General features: G+C 36.5%; 1 protein-coding gene across 2 annotated transcripts in view; it reads left to right on the top strand.

Moving 5' to 3' along the window:
- The window catches only part of NCAM2 (neural cell adhesion molecule 2), a 286120-nt gene that overhangs the window by 111188 nt on the left and 158104 nt on the right, over positions 1–16828 (top strand). The window lies entirely within an intron of this gene.

The following is a 16828-nucleotide window of genomic DNA, read 5'->3' as shown; positions in this document are numbered from 1 at the left end:
AAGAGGAGGCTCAGAGGTGACCTCATCACTGTCTAGAACTACCTGAAGGGAAGTTCTAGCCAGGTGGGGGCTGGTCTCTTCTCTCAGGCACTCAGCAATAGGACAAGGGGGCACGGGCTTAAGCTCTGCCAGGGGAAATTTAAGTTGGATATCAGAAAAAAATTCTTTCCAGAGAGAGTAATCAGGCATTGGAATGGGCTGCCCAGAGAAGTGGTGGATTCACCATCCCTAGAGATTTTTAAACGCAGATTGGACGTGGCGCTGAGTGCCATGATCTAGTAAATGGACTAGAGTTGGACCAAGGGTTGGACTCGATGATCTTGGAGGTCTTTTCCAACCCAGTTGATTCTGTGATTCTATGATTCTTGTTATTTGCTATTATAATCCATTACAATTTCAGTTTAAAAATGACAAAAATAATTTAAAGAACAAGTAATTTAATAAGTAGAATTAGCTGTCTGTCACAGGTGCAAAGATCTGTTTGTTTTGTAAAGCATTTATAAGCAGGACATATTCTATTGAATCTATTGCATTTCTGAAAATTTACCTGTGAACATAGACATATTCTGTGGTCGGAAAGCTAATAAAAATGAGTGAAACCATGGATCTTTACTCAGAGCATAGTAAAGACTGTGTTTTGAAATTATCCATTTTATGCTTAATCTACTTTAATTTATACGTCATCAAAGAAGTGCTTCTGTAACTAGCAAATACTGAATCTGTATGCAAGGTTTAAAAAAAATGGACAGGTGAATTAAATACACCAATTCTATAGCAAGGAATAAATAATATAATGAACTGAATATGCCATGTCCATATTAGAGAATTATTAAATCTGAGACATGTTGAGGAAAGTCTTTTATATATGTGTGTGTGTGTGTGTGTATGTATATATGTGTGTATATGTGTGTGTGTATATATATATGAAACTGATGTCATTGGTCCCTATCCTCTTCTTCCAATTAGCTTTCCCATTGGGGCAGAGAATGGTAGACACTTGTTAAAGTAAAATCAAAAGTGAGCAATTCAGATCTATAGAAAGCCCTGTGACACTTAGCTGTCAGCCAGAAGCAGCAAGGAGCTCAGCTGCTGCTGGCTGATAGGGAGGAGGTTACTCCCCAAGAATTCACATGGTAAGAATTCACGAGACTCTGCAGGTGCAGGAAAACAGCCAGGATAAATAATATAAACATGGGACTTGTGAGAGATAGGTCCTAACCAATTGAAGTATCTAGTGTGGTGGTGTGTAACTCTTTTAGCCAATAAGCTGTAGTCCTAACCCTATATAAACTGTGTGCTTTGTGTAATAAAATGTCTTCACTATAAACTTCATAAGCTTGTTGGTGAAGTCCTTTCTCTCCGCTGAAAATTGTTTAGTTTAGACACTGTCTCTTCTGTGTAATGCATGTCCTTTCTTTAGAGGAAATTACTAGAACATTTGATTTGAAAACCTGAAACACTGCTTTGAATCCTTAAACATCATCAGATATCTATGCCTACCTTGCAGTCCAGTTATTGTATTTTTTTTCTTAGTCCAGCCCTACTGAATGAGTTTCCTTTATAAATTGCTTGTTTCCATTATGAAGAATTAGATGAAGACATTCCTGTGGGTAGGGCTAGAGCTCTTGACCTTCCTGGGGAATCTGTGAAGCAGGGATCAGAGTGCCAGAACTTAGAGGAAACTCAGGTTGAGACAGCCCATGTTTCTGGTGATCATCGAGGATAAAATTCCCTGCCTATTTGACAGGCATAATGCTTGTTTCAGGGGAAAAATTAGGTTAGCTGTAATAACTGTTAGTAGTAGGTCAGTGGTATTGGGTGCACAGTGGTACATCTTCATTTTCTGAGGGAGCATTGCTCATGTCCTATGAGTATGAAAACCCATTTATAAGTTTCTGTGAATCATAGTGATGTATGTTGTGAAGACATTTCTGAAACAGCCCTGAAAGAAGCCATACTAGTTGCAGGAGCTGCATCAGTACAGTGGAGCCTACAATTTGGACTACAGTAGTAGCAATGACCTTTTATTCTGAACCTCTTTCTTTCAGTTTTGTATGTTAATAGCATGAAGGTGATGGAGAAAAGTTGCTTCAAAGTGAAAATGTGATCAGTGAAACATTGTAATGCAGTGTTCAAAACAGGGAAGTGACAGTGAATTAATGGTAAAAAAATCGCTGTTGGAAAGAAATGTATTTGAAAAAAGCCAGGCAGGAGAGACAGCCAGAACACTTGGAATAATGCTCAGAATTATATTCAGATATAATTAAGAAAATAAAGCAAAATTTTAAAGAGCAATCATTTCAGAACAATTGAAATGAGGAAGTTTAAGTGCTAAAGAATAGTGATGATTTGTTCAATTAAATATTCTTTAGATCTTGGCATGTTTTAAAATCTACTTACACATGCTGTCTTCAGACTGACATTCATCAATGGACGTAACTTTAGAAAATATTGCTGTTCTCCCAGGGCTCTGAAGCCCTGCATTGTGTAGTTCTGACTTCTGCTCAGGAGTAGCTTCTTCACTGCAAGAGGCACATCTTCCCTTCACAGGAACGCTTTTCAGTTTTGTCTATGTTTCCCAAAGAATATTTATCTTTTAATTATAGGTGAAAAAAATCTCATTATGTAGTGTTTGTACAAAATCCTCTAGGAGAAATAGCTGTGTAATTTTGGGTTTTATTACTGTGTCCCTGTTCCCTGTATGTTCTCTCATTCACAGGAGTGGAGAAAAAAACAATTGTGGAGCAGACAGAACAAATATTTACTTCAGCAAGAGCATAGACATTCAGAAACTAAGTCCATGACTTCACTAATGAAACTATTAAAGGAACTGTAAAGGCTTCTTAGTTTAATTAGCAGTTTTATTTTTTTGTTCTTGCAATACAGTAACATATTTTCTTCATGTGAAGCTAGGATACTCCATAACGATTAGTTATTGAGAAATGAGGAACAAAATCTGAAGTTGCATAATATAACTCATTCCTGTGATATCAACTACTGTTTGTCAGCATGATCATTCCTGTGAGGCTGTTCATAAAGATCGTGCCTAACTCAAATTCCAGAGTAATGGTTCTGGCTGTTATCAAAATAGAAGTAATGAACAGGATTGCAGTGAATCCAGAATTTATCTATGAATGAAGTGGCTACATTTTGTTCTTTACTATTAGTTTGGTGGGGGTGAAGGGCAATTTCCTAAAGGTACTAGAAGACATTATTCTGAATGCAAGATTCTTTTTTTTTTTCTTTTCACAAAGTAAAATGTTTTCTACCAACATAGGAAACAGTTGTGGGTGTCATTGAATTCTGGGGGAATTAATGAAGTTTTCAAATAGAAGGAGAATACTCTAAATATTTATACATATTTGCACATATTAAGAGTCATGCATACCCACATATAAGATGCTATGGACACACTCAAATTCTCTGTAGAGTTTAACCAGTGAAATGAAATCACTTATTGAGCTCCTGGTGTCAATAAGGGATATCAGGTTATAAACTTTGTTTCATTTAGGCCAGATTTATTGGGGGCTCTGCACAGATCCTGTGCTATAGTATATTAGTGAGACCGAGTTTTTTTCCAAATCTGGCTTTGGAATTGGAACTTGTTCTTATCCTGGTATATAGTGCATCTACTGCTTGAAAAGTTTATAGGCCTGGAGCCCCTGTAATGCTGAACTATTATATATTAGCACACAAAGTATTTGATTTCATGAGGAAAACTACATTGGGAGAAGTGATAATGTGCAAGTCTTAGGTTTTATTTTGTTTTCTAAATTTTAATTTAGCTTTTCCCTATTTGCAATGAATTTATTTCTGCATAGTGATGCTGAGTTTTGTTGTAACAAGCGAAGACGGAGGAGGCTGCTTTCTTAGCATGTTATGAAGAAAAATTAGAGTGGCATTGTAGGAGTCAATTATTACTCTTGGAGTTGTTGCTCCTTAAGTTCTTCACATATCAAAAGCCTGATACTGCTGTCCTGAAAACCCTGGTAAAACTGGTAGTACAGTGGTAGTCCTGAAAAGTAAATACTGATAAGTTCACGAGCAAGCAACAAACAGTATTTTCCAATTTCTCCATTTCTGTTGCCCAGTTGTATCTCTTGGGAGTTTGCAATACACTCAAATATCTTGAAGTACTGCAGAAAAAAAGTAGAGAGGTACTTGTCCATGAAGTTAATTTGTTTCTCAGTGGGTGATGTGGGAATAATGCACACAGCATCAAGCTGATGAAATAATCTTCCCTATGTAATTACTCCAAAATCCTGAATGCTCCTTTAGACATTTACAGTCTGTCAGAAAGGCACTTGTTCCTAACAAATTCTAGTTACAGTATCAGCTTTTAAAGCCATGAAATGATGAAAATATACAATATTTTTTTTAGGAAGGGGAAAATAGGCTGCAGTTCTGTATGTGTGATACAGACATTGATAAAAAAGATTCCTAAACATAAAAGGAGGAAAGTGATTATGCAAGTCTCCTTATTACACCTAAATGAATTATTTATGACATAGAACTTCAAATCACATAAAACATGTGGGAAGGGGGGCACAATGACAAACAGTGAACATTATGCCAAGAGTCACTTGCTGATTCAGTCAGTTGTCATAGGAACAGATCTCTAACCTGTTTTAGTGGTTTCAGTTTACTGTCAGTGAAACATAAATACTGAATTATTTTACTGTTTGCTATCAGCTACACCACTTCACAGGTCTATGTGTTACTGAATTCAACAAGACAAGTTAAAAGACTGTGGAAAGACTGCTAAAAGAGTCCTTCCTAATATTCAAGAGTGCTACATTTGTATATACATATACAAAACACTAGTATGCATCATATAAAAACTACTAATATATGTAATATACAAACTACTGTATTTTTTATCAGCAATAGTGTTTCCAGCAGAACCAGGGCAGTGATTGTCCGCCTGTACCTGGCACTGGTGAGGCTACGCCTCAAATCCTGGGTTCAGTTTTGGGATCCTCACTGCAAGAAAAACATTGAGGTGCTGAAGTGTGCCCAGAGAAGGGCAACAGAGCTGGGGAAGGATCTGGATCACAAGTCTGATGAGGAGCAGCTGAGAGAGCTGGGGATGTTTAGCCTGGAGAAAAGGAGGCTCAGGGGAGACCTTTTTCCTCTACAACTGCCTGACAGGATGTTGTAACCAGATGGGGGGCATGGTTTCTCCTCTCAGGTAACAGGCAACAGGAATAGAGGGAATTACCAGTTGCACAAGGAAGGTTTGCATTAGATATTAGGGGAAAATCCTTCCTGGAAGAAGCTGTGAAGCATTGGAACAGACTGTACAGGGAAGTGGAGATAAATATCTCCATCACTGGAGATTTGTAGATGTGGTACTTGGGTAAATGGTTTAGTGGTGAACTTGACAGTGTTTGTGTTTGGACTATATAGGTCTTTTCTAACCTGTATGATCCTATGATTATATATGAGTAGAAAAACAAAGCTTTTAACTGTTGAGTTGAGGATCAGGGCTTAAGAAATAGCAAAATGTGCTGCAGAGCAAAGTGTTAGTACAGTTTTCTAGGCAAATAGAAATGAATGTTGTGTTGGGGTGGCACGCCTAGAAGGTAAATTCCATAGTTCCATATATTAATATTAAATTAATAACATACAGAATTGAAAGAAAAGCTTAGTGGTCAAGCTAGTCTAACAAAAAGTCTCTGAATGCAAGTCTGAGCTATTTGCAAGGGCAGTAAACCCCTAAGCATGAACAAATTGCCTTTTATGCAGTGCCTGAGAAATTTGAAAGATGTTATGAATTTCCCTGTATTTAATAGCAGCAAATAACATAATGTAGAGGAAAATGTATATTTTTCACCATGTCCTAGGCATATACTAAATGTCTGTTGGAACAGAAATATTTTGCTTTATGATTTGTTAATGTGCCAAAACCATTTTAGGATAGACTTCCTTTGAAAACATACAACATACAGGGTTTACATAATTATCTGTGTATGTATATGTTTTAATTGAGTCTTCATTTCTTAGAAACTTAGAATACCACTAGACAGTATTCAGAGGAAAAAAATATGGAGAATTATTTTAGGTGACTTTCAAGATTGCCCCTGAATTCTGGAATACATTCTCCTAGAATACATGCTTCTAGAGGAGTTCTTGATGTGGATATCTTTTGTAGAAAAAATGCCCTATCTGAGTATTTTGTGAGCTGTTGAGATTCAGGTATATAAGGAAAAACTGGGAGATTTACAGGATCAGCTACTGTTGTAGAAATTTATTTGTATTGTTCAGCAGTGCTCATCACAAAAAAGAAGGCATAATGAACAGGCTACAAAAGAGGAATGTTAAACCATGGTCTGAATTTTCAGTGATGGTGATGGGAAAGCCAAAGTTTTACTTGGGTTAAGAGCTAAAAGTGACATCAATGGCAGCAACAGCTTCTGCTGTTACATTGACAGTAGAAAGATGGGGAAGGACATTCAGGTCTGTTGTTCAATAAGCCATTTAAGAACAAGTAGGTACAGCCAACATGGAGTTAATCAATGCCATTTTTTGCCTTGATTTTCATTAATGAGGTCTGCTAGCCTGTACCTAATCACAGAGTTTAAGGAAGAAGAGTCTACAAGAAACAGAGAACAATCAAATAAGGAACTTCGGGAAATCTTAACCAATGCAGTTTGCTTCCAGGGGTGATGAGAGAGCTCTGTTATCATTGAAGGACTACTCTTCATCAAACTTGAAAAGTCGTGGACACTGGAGAAGAATTCCAGTGACTGTAAAATGGCAAATGCTTTACCCATCTATAAAAAAGAGCAAGAATGATCTTAGGAATTACAGGGCATTCAGCCTCGCTTTCATCCAGGAAAAATCTTGGAGTGAGTTCTTTCAGAAGACATTTCCAAGTACATTAAAGAGAATAAGATAATTGAGAATACCCAGCAGATATTTAACAAGAATGAATTCACTTGACCATTCCAGTTATACTTTGTGATAAAATGATGAGATCCATAGATGTGGGGATACCGGTGAATGTTCACTTTGAAATTAGTAAGTTTTTTAACATGGTCTTCCATCATCATCAGTCATCATCATCATCATGGCTAGGCTTCATGTACAAAGATTTCGGAAAGGCTCTACCCATGTGAGTGTGTTCTTGGAGCCTGAGCAGTGGATTTTTTAGGTGAGGCACAGCGTGCACAGAACTGGCCCCACCCTTTAACTCCTCAGGTTCATCTGCCACGGCCAAGCGAGCTTGGATGGTGACAGAGAAGTCCTCAGGACTAGAACCTACAGCCCCCGGTATTCCCAGGAGGTCTCGCATCCAAGTACTAACTGGGCCTGATCCTGCTTACCTTCAGAGATCTCATGTAATTGGGTGTTAGGGTGGCTTTTAACTGCCTGGTCTTCCATAAAATCCTTATATGCAGGTTGGGATGTTACTTCTGGTTTAGTTTATTCAGTTAGATGGATGAAAAACTGATAGGGTCATAGAGTTCAAAAGAAAGTAGTTAATGATTTGGATTCTACCTGAAGACTTATTTCCAAGTAGATTTCCTTTGAGTTCTTGCCTATCTTATTTGACATCTTTGTCAGTGACTTGGAGGAGGAGGCAGCTCACCTCCAGTTTGGTGGTACAGCTGGAGGGCAAGATTTTCTTTCAGAGAAGCCTGAACAGGCTGAAAGAGTGAGCCAACAACAGCTTTGTAAAATTCGATATGGACAATGAACCTTCAATGACGTAGACTGGAGAGTTGTTTGTAGGGAAGCAGCTTCTCTGAAAAGGCTTTACAGATCCAGATGAACAGCAAGCTAAACATAGTTCAGGAGGAGAGGAAGAAGTGTGTGCTGACATGAGGAGAATAAATGAGTGGAATAAATGGGTGTAAGGAAAATCTAGTCAGGATTAGGCCTGAGTAAAAGGAAGTTTAGAAAGGAAACAGAATACAGCACTTCACCCATACCCATACAGAAATTTGATGGCTAAATTTATCATGTTCTTTCCCCCATGTCTCACTTTTCTAATCCAGAAAGAATCCTGTCAAATATTAGAAATTGTTATCTTCACATTTATTTCTTTTTATCTGAAGCACAATGTGATATTAAAGCAAGGATAGTGATTAGTTCACAGTAGTCTTGAGGGACTTAACCAATAATAGTTTTCAAGATTCCTATATATTTTTAATTAGTGGATTATTTCATGAAATTGTTATTTTTGGAAATTATTTGCAGAATTTTGTGTCTGCAGAATTGGAGTGGTTTTAATACTGCTGTTTTACTGAGATATTAAGGATAAAGGTAGAATTAATGGGATGTGTTTTGCAGTGATCTGGCAAATGAATCATTGTTAATAATATAGATTCTGTTTATTGATTTTCATTTAACAGAAAAGAAAAAAGAAAAAAAAAGCAAGCTGAATAAATTCCAGAAGCAGCCCTTGTCTCATTTCTGTAGGGAGATACAGTTAATTCACTAACTCAAAGTGTAGTAAATTTAAGAGCTGCTTGCATATAGTGAACATATTGAAAAGCAGTTGATATAAGTTGCCTGTTAAATCAGAGGAACTCAATAAACAATCCTGAGATGTATTCCTCAATATAATTTTATCTTCTGTAGACAGTTTATAGGGATATCCATCAATCATTTTAACATTTATTATTGCTTAATATAAGCATGTTTTCATTCTACTGTAGGAAATGAAATTAAAAATATTTAATTAACAAGCAAAATCTAATATTTTTCATTTTGTTTTCATCACAGATTCAAGAATATGATCTAAATCAAATCTATAAAAACTATAAATGTTGTTGCACTGAGCAGCAGTAATATGAAATTGGAAAGATTAACTTTTTTAATGTGTTTGCTTATCTTTAGCATTTAGATTTTCTGTGTTTCAGAGTTGTTTATTTGCGCTTTCAGATCTGTAAGTAAATGCCACCTAAGACTGTACGCTGCTGAAGATAACCCAAAATATGCACAGGTGTGGCTAATCTGTTTGTTATACTACCCTTTCTTTTACTAAATCTCGTTTTTGTGATTGAAGCAGGTATTGCACAGCACAGGCTAGGATTTCAAGCCTGTTAGGACTTCAGTTCTGCTTCCAAAGTTGAATTCATGTCATATAGGAAGAGTCCCTTTAGCGTTTTTGTGTTTGCACTGCAAAGTGCAGTAGCAATTAGAGAGTCAGTTGGAAAGAAATGGGGGCAGTGCAGATAATAATCATCTGATTGAACTTGGTTTTCTGAGGGAGCATCCATGCTTCCTCAGAAAGGTCAGTGGAGATTTCAGTATGATCATTCCCAAGGTAACACAATGTAATATCAGCAAATCTCAACCTTCTGGTAGCACGGTTTCTTTCTCACTCTCTCCTGTGCGCAAACCAATCTTCTTTTAAAGAACAGCTCACTAAAACCAGGCACTAAAACATTTGTTAGCTTGTACAATATTCCATTCTTTGCCTGTCTTCAGAAATATAATTCTGTATCCTTCTGCACATGCACTTATACATACTTCAGATATTTAGATTTTTAAGGAATAATTAAAGTCACAGGTAAATTCATGCTGTGCATATAAATACCTCTTGTCAGTTGAAGCATGTGTTTGGTTTTGTTCCTTGTCCCTCACATTTGGAACCTGAGCCTGTCATCAATTCAGTTTTTCTGAACTACTTTTGTTAAGGGAAATTAATTATTTCTCTTATTTTTAATGTGGGACCTGTTATTAATAAATTAACTCTTCAAAGTTACTAGCAGCCAATTTTCTGAAGAGATTAACTCATTTGCAACTCTTTTCCGAGGGAGTTCAGCTCTGAGCCAGGTTTCTGTACCTTTCCTTCAATTTTTTATGATAACAAACACTGTGAGAGGTTTGAAAAAATACAAGCACCCATATCAAGACAGCAGGAGACCAGTAGGGAAAAAATAGATGTCTCTAAAATCTAACCATATCATGGGAGCACATGAAGTTTGATGAGCTGCCCTCCTCCATCTGTCCTCTTCCACTGACACCAAAAAAAGATTTTCTGAGATACATTTCTGACCTGAGTTTCCTCTGTGCTCTTCCCCATGACCTGTGTGCTACTTTGCTTTAATCACTTTATATTCTCCCCGTGAGTCAGGTTCTGAATAAAGACTATGTTGAAATAGAAGTTGTGGAATTTTCTCTTGTCATAGTAGACATGAGAGACATTTTCTACCGTTCTAGCTCATTTTGTGGAGGAAAAGAAGTTTAACTTACATTTTGCTTTGGTTAAAGAGCCATCATTGACCCTGGTGGGATTTCTGTATTTTTTAACAAAACATTGTCTCTCTTGAAGTGTCAGTCACAGCACTTCTACCAGTGAAAGAGCTATAATCCCGTGGAAGACAGAATCCAAACCTGATGTCTCTGGTAATCTGATCACTACTGATTTACTTATTGTTATAGTCTAGTTGTGATTGCTTGTGTCAGTGAAAATGCCCTTTTTGATGACACCTGCTTCTATGAGAAAGTTGAAAAAGAGTGAAACTTAGATTATTTCCCTACATACAATGTTCTTTCTGGACCAAGTACCCTGTAGAAATTATTTACAGCTCTCCTAAGGTGGTTTGACAATTCTAGCTGAGCCAGGAAATTAATTTATCTGTCTCCTTTTTCAAGACTTGATGCATACAGAGCTAATACCTTCATTCACTCAGTGTCATTTAGGTTGTTTTTTGAGGGGTTTTTTTCTCCTATGTGTTCTTGAAATGTCGAAAAATACTTCTAAGGCTGTTATTTGAAGGCTAGAAAGCTGCTGTAATCTCTGTGCTGAGACTAATTGGATAATGCTTGTGAGATTTCAAAGTTTATAGTGGCAGTGAGGGCACTTCTCTGGAGTTCAGACTAGCTGAGAGGTACCACTGAAGAATGCATGTGACAGCTGCAAAGGTGTTTTATGAGCAATTTATTGAATCCCTTGTTGTCCTCAGTCAACTCAAGGAATAAAACTGGAAATACATACTTTCTCTTTTCAAGTTTTTAGTTTGATGAAAGATTAAGAGATGCACATTCAGTGTAAATGTATATTTGATCTATCAGTAGAATGCTACAGAGGTGCTTTTCTGCCCTCAACTTGAGTTCTCTCAGTTGTGCAATGATTGTATATGCATCTTTTTCATTTTGCACTCCATCCGTCTCAAAGCCTTCCCAAAAAACATCTGCCCCTGGAATTCTACTGATGAGAGGGTCAGAGGGGATTTTTAGTTTTCTGTCTGTTTTCATGAACTGACCATACAAAGTAGTTAAACAATAGAACAACTCTGGTTCTCAGTGATTCACACAGTGAATGCACATGTAAACTTGATATCTCATTAGATTAATAAATGAGGTTACTCAATAGCACAGTAATTTTTTATCATCTCTCTCAGAATCACCAATTTGTTAGGGTTGGAAGGGACCTCTGGAGCTCATCTAGTCTCCTTACATCCTTTGGCAAGGGAAGACCCAGAACAAGCCATCTGACCATTTCTCCTTCAGTGTTTTGTATGTCTAATTTAGATTTACCTGGAGGTAATCAAGAACCAGAAATAAAAGAGAGTTTCTAATATATCGCTGAAGTTATCACTTGGAAATCAAAATATAAGGGGTTGCCAGTTTTAAGGAAGGAGGGACACAAAGCCTCCAATTCATAGATGAGAAATCATGTGGTGTTTCATACGAATCTTTCTGTCAAGAACTGCGTGCATTTCTAATTTAGCATTCTGGTAAAATAGGCACTTGGAAGGCTATCTTGAGCCTCCCTTGGCAACATTTGTGATTTCCAGATACAGAAGTTTATCTTCTGATTTGAAATTGTCTGTTATGCAGTGCTTTTATGCAATAATTGGTACATTGGACTTATTTAGTATAATGTTTCTCTGTTTTTTTCTTATTTTTGATGGAAAAAGTACAGCAGATTGCATTGCATATACTGCTATAGAAGTCTAAAATGATAATAAATTTTCAGAATCTGATTAGGATTTTTCATTTTCTAAATCTAGTGCTGGCTTATAAATCTAAACAGCATTAACAGTTTCAGTTCTTTGGACCTCCAGTCTCCAGACCTTATTCAGTCTACATAAAACAGATTAAATATCTTGGTTTATGTTGTAAAGAAAAATCAAATTGGCTTAATGGAGTGAGTATTGTGGCTTGCGCTATTTTTTGGTAAAGTACTGGTGCTCTAGTAAAATGTCACAATCATTGAAGTAGTTATACATGTTGTATTTTCTCCAATAATGTAGTTTATCATGAAAATAGGGTTCTTCTCTTTTCTTGTGATAAATATATAATGAAAGTGAGATTGAAAATTTTCAATTCAGTCCTAACACTCTTATGCAAATTGCCAAGGTTGTTCAAAAGATATCTGTTTTGTTCTGGGTATTCACAGCTAAGATAATATTGCTGCTTAGTCCTTTTTTTAGTTCTACTAGTTGATGCTTACCATGTGACTAAGGCAAGTCCACAGAACTAAAGATGTACACCTGCCATTAGTTCAAGTAGTGATACTTTGTGAAATCAGAAAACTAGGTGTTTGATTTTTATTACAGTTTCTTTCTTTTCCCAAAGATTAAATATGAAATAACAGTAATTTTATTGAACTATTTTTGTATAAAATTATGCTGTTTGCAATATTTTAGTATTATAATCTGGACAGTATGACTTGTTTGTTTAATACCAAAGACCACATCTTTACCTCATGTGATACCTCTAACTAAACTCTTATAGGGTTTTGTTTTCATTAAGCTTAATACAAATAAATAGTGTCAAGGTGGATTTATAATTGAATAATAAATTGATTAAAATCAGTTGTATTCATATCCTGTAACAATTAATATTCAGTTTTTCATGGGGCTCTTTGCATGGACTCTATTCTTCAAGTTAATTTGATATAGTGAAGTGACTTTGCCAGTTGAATGACATCTGTAGAGCAGGGGAGACTGTGGAAGAGACATTTCCTACTCACAAGAGCAACACTTGATGTGCATTAAGGTATCTACAAGCCATTTTAATACTGACTTGGTACAGAACTTGAACTCCTTGTGAGGATTGGTAGCCAATCTCTCAGGAGGAACAGCTTCTATTTAGGATGTTAAAATGGTAACTGTGTCCTCTGAGCTCCAGATCTAGGCAAGGAAAACTTATCTCCACCTTTCTTTCATAAGTTTAATTTCTTTCAGGAGCAGTTTCACGTGTAAGCCCATTTATGTATTTGACACAGAAACATCAGTGGTCCTGTCTTTTGTAGTTTCTTAATTAAAATAATTTGTGTTTTAAGATCTACAACCAAGAAAAAGCCATTTCTGAAACTATTTTTCTAACATTATTACTTCTTTGATATCGTTTCCTGTTATGTCAGCAGTGGAGCCGCAATTTCAGTCCCCATTAACAGCCATTGCTATTAATCATATTATTCCCAGAAAATATTTTTTAAAGTATATATTATTACATATATGGACAAATACTTGATTAATTAATGTCAGCAATTACTACACAATGTATCTGCATTGTGGAAAGAAAGTCATTTAGCTGTCCTGTATTTCCTCAGGCAATGATCTGGTAAGAAAATATCATGGTTCATCAAAATGGACTCGGTCAGCTAAGAAAAACTAGAGATCATCCGTTAATCTGTTAGCTCAGTATGCAACATAAATATTTGTAAAAATAAAGTATGCTTAAAAGTCTATGGAAATTTTCTTTATAATGAAGAAAACATTTTTATGTTATGATAACTCAAGTTTTAATTTTCATATATCACACAAGAAAAGACCACCTGCATTTCTAGCTTTATATATACCAAGAAGCTATATTTTGCCTTAGAGTTGTCTGAATGGGAGTTTTTTAATATTCCAAGGATTGGCCTTTGTTGCTTAAGCTGCTGGACTTGATAGGGTTTTCTGGAAAGCATATGGCAGAGGAAATGTGAGAAACTCAGTACGGAGTTATATATGAAAGTATGACAGTATATAGCAGAAATACACCAAATATTGCTGATCTCTACTCATGTGAAAAAAGCTAAGGAGATTCGGCCAAAGTAATACTTAATAAAGACAACAATATTAATGAAATGGTGAGGAATCTAGACAGGCAATATATAGTTTTAATATTTTATTATGTGAGATATTAAACAGCGAAAGTCAGGTGAGGATGGTACATGTGTGGATGTAATTTTTTTTTCATTCCTGATATATTTAGTCATGAATGGAGCTTCATTTTCTAATGCGAGCAAAGAATTTTATGCATTTCATCAAAATATCTAGAAACAGTCTCGTTCCCAAATGTTGAACATTCAGCACTTCCGTGAGTTCAAAACATTCATCTCAGAAATATATATTGAGTAAAATATATACTTTAAATATTTATCAAGATAAACATCAGAAATATATATCAAGTATCATGATATATTGGTTCTTGGAAGGTGTTACCCTATTTTTGTTAGGTTTGTTTTGCAACTAATTAAAAAAAAAACAACAAACAACCCAACAGAAAGGGGACTTGGGGGATGTGAATCAAATGATCATTTTAGATAGCTATTTTAGGATACAATGAGTTGTCTCTAAAAGTGTTTATTTCCTCTGCTGACTATATGTTGTTCAGGATACTGTCAAAAATAAATAATTTGAATTTGGCTAGGTGAATGACACCCACAGTGTTTCTAGTGCACTACGGTAATGTACATAGTGGATAACTGTGTTCTGCAGGTTGTGTTTTGGGTGATTATTCAAATACTTCATAAAATTTAAACTAGTTTTTTATAATTCTTCACCTGTTTTATTATCTAAGGTGATAGACAGAGTTTACCTGAAAATGAGCAAATAAGTTGCATTTTGTCTGCAAATATTCCTAGTATTTTGTTGTTCATCAAAGCCCATCTCTAACTTTGCTGCATTTTTGGGACTGGTTGCACTGATTTTGCTAGGAGCAGGCAATGGTGGACTGTGCCCCTCTTGTCAGAAGGGCATGCTCAAAAAGAGCTGTTGTACAAAAAATACATAGCATAGTTCTGAAGGTTAATCAGAAGGCAATAAAGTGTCTGGCCACTGACACCATTAAATAAAGGTCCGTAAAACAAGTAAATAAAAATATTAATTATATCAGTGAAAGAAATATGTTCAATTTGCTGTAGAATGAAAGGTTGAACCCTAACAACATCATATGAGAAAGTTATTGCTATTTCTATTTCATAAAGAAAAAATTTATTTCCGTAGCAAACTTGCTGCCTCACCAGTATTTTCTTCTCAAGAGTTATATAAAAAGTGTGCTAGGATCAACTGATATTAATGCAGATTTTTGCAAAATCCTTTTGTTGTATTGTCTCTCTTTCATGAATCAACATACATGAAGAGAGTGCATATTTTCCTAAAGTTTTAAAGGTATGTCATATCATATCTGACTGAAATAACCATTTATAGAGAGATAATTTCCATGAATTCTCTTGCAAATTTCAACCTGAAGGTGAGAAAGGCTCTGTTCTATGTTGATGCTCATGTAAAAGATAGAATACCTGGGTTCCAGTTCCTGTTCAGTATGTTTAATTATTTATTCAAAACAGACATCCTGAGGAGAGAGATTGAGAGCGCTCCACTCCAAATTATCATGTAGCTTTGAGGCAGAGATGCTGACTTTAAAAATTAGTGATCCAGATTTAAATCCCTTTGAATGCTGACACTCAAAATCTTGTTCTGGGCAAAAAGGGGCATACCATATAAATGACTTTATTATTAGTCCTATTGAATTAAATTGCTTGGTAGTCCTAACTAATAGAAACGAGCCCTCAAAATTATTATATGAGAAACCTTCCAGGTGTTTATCTTTTTTTTTGACTCTTTACTCTCTAGGCCCTAAGTCTGACACATTCAGTTCTCAGGAAGGGGAGGTCGGGCTGTCTGACAAGTCACCAGCATCTCAAGGTCTTTCCAAGAGGAATTCAATGCCTGCCAGGTCCTGCACTTGGGTCACAACAACCCCTGCCACACTACTGGCTAGGGCAGAGTGGCTGGAAAGCTGCCCACCAGGAAAGGACCTGCAAGTGCTGGTCAGCAGTGTCTGAGCATGATTCAGCGTGTGCCCAGATGGCCAAGAAGGCCAAAGGCACCTGGCCAGTACCAGCTATAGTGTGGCCAGCAGGACCAGGGCACTGATTGTCCCCCGTACTCGGCACTGGTGCGGCCACATGTTGAGTGCTGTGACCATTTCTGGCCCCCTCACAACCAGAAAGATATTGAGGCACTGGAGCGTGTCCAGAGAAGGGCAGCGGATATGGGGAAGGGCCTGGAGCATGAGTCTGATGAGGAGTAGGTGAGGGAGTTGAGGAGAGCTCAGCCTGGAGAAAAGGAGTCTCAGGTGGGACATATTGATCTCTGCAACTGCCTGACAGGAGTGTGCGGCCAGGAGAGTTTTGGTCCCTTCTTCCAAATAACAAGCAGTGGAACAAGAGGAAATGGCCTCAAGTTGCACCAGAGGAGGTTTAGATTGGATATTATGCAAAATTTCTTCACTGGAATGGTTGTGAAGCACTGGAACAGGCTGCCCAGGGAAGTGGCGGAGTCACCATCACTGGAAATACTCAAAACCTGTGCTGATATGATGCTGAGGAACATGGTTTAGTGGTGAACTTGGCAGTGCTGGGTTAACAGGTAAACTTGGTGACCTTAAACATTTTTTTCAAACTAAATTATTCTATGATTGGTTTTGTGTGAGAACAAAAATATAACATAAAATAAGAAATATGGAAGGAATGCTTGTGAAATGTCTTCAGAATAGTTGTGTTACTAATGGAACCACTTGTTTTAATAAATTACTGCAATTTTTATCAGGTAATGCCTGTAAAAACTTTTTCCTGCTTATTATTTAAGTT

Source organism: Pithys albifrons, chromosome 1 (genome assembly GCF_047495875.1).
Source record: "Pithys albifrons albifrons isolate INPA30051 chromosome 1, PitAlb_v1, whole genome shotgun sequence".
Lineage (NCBI taxonomy): Eukaryota > Metazoa > Chordata > Aves > Passeriformes > Thamnophilidae > Pithys > Pithys albifrons.
The sequence above is the reverse complement of the archived record's forward strand: the minus strand, read 5'-3'. Positions and strand labels throughout refer to the sequence as shown.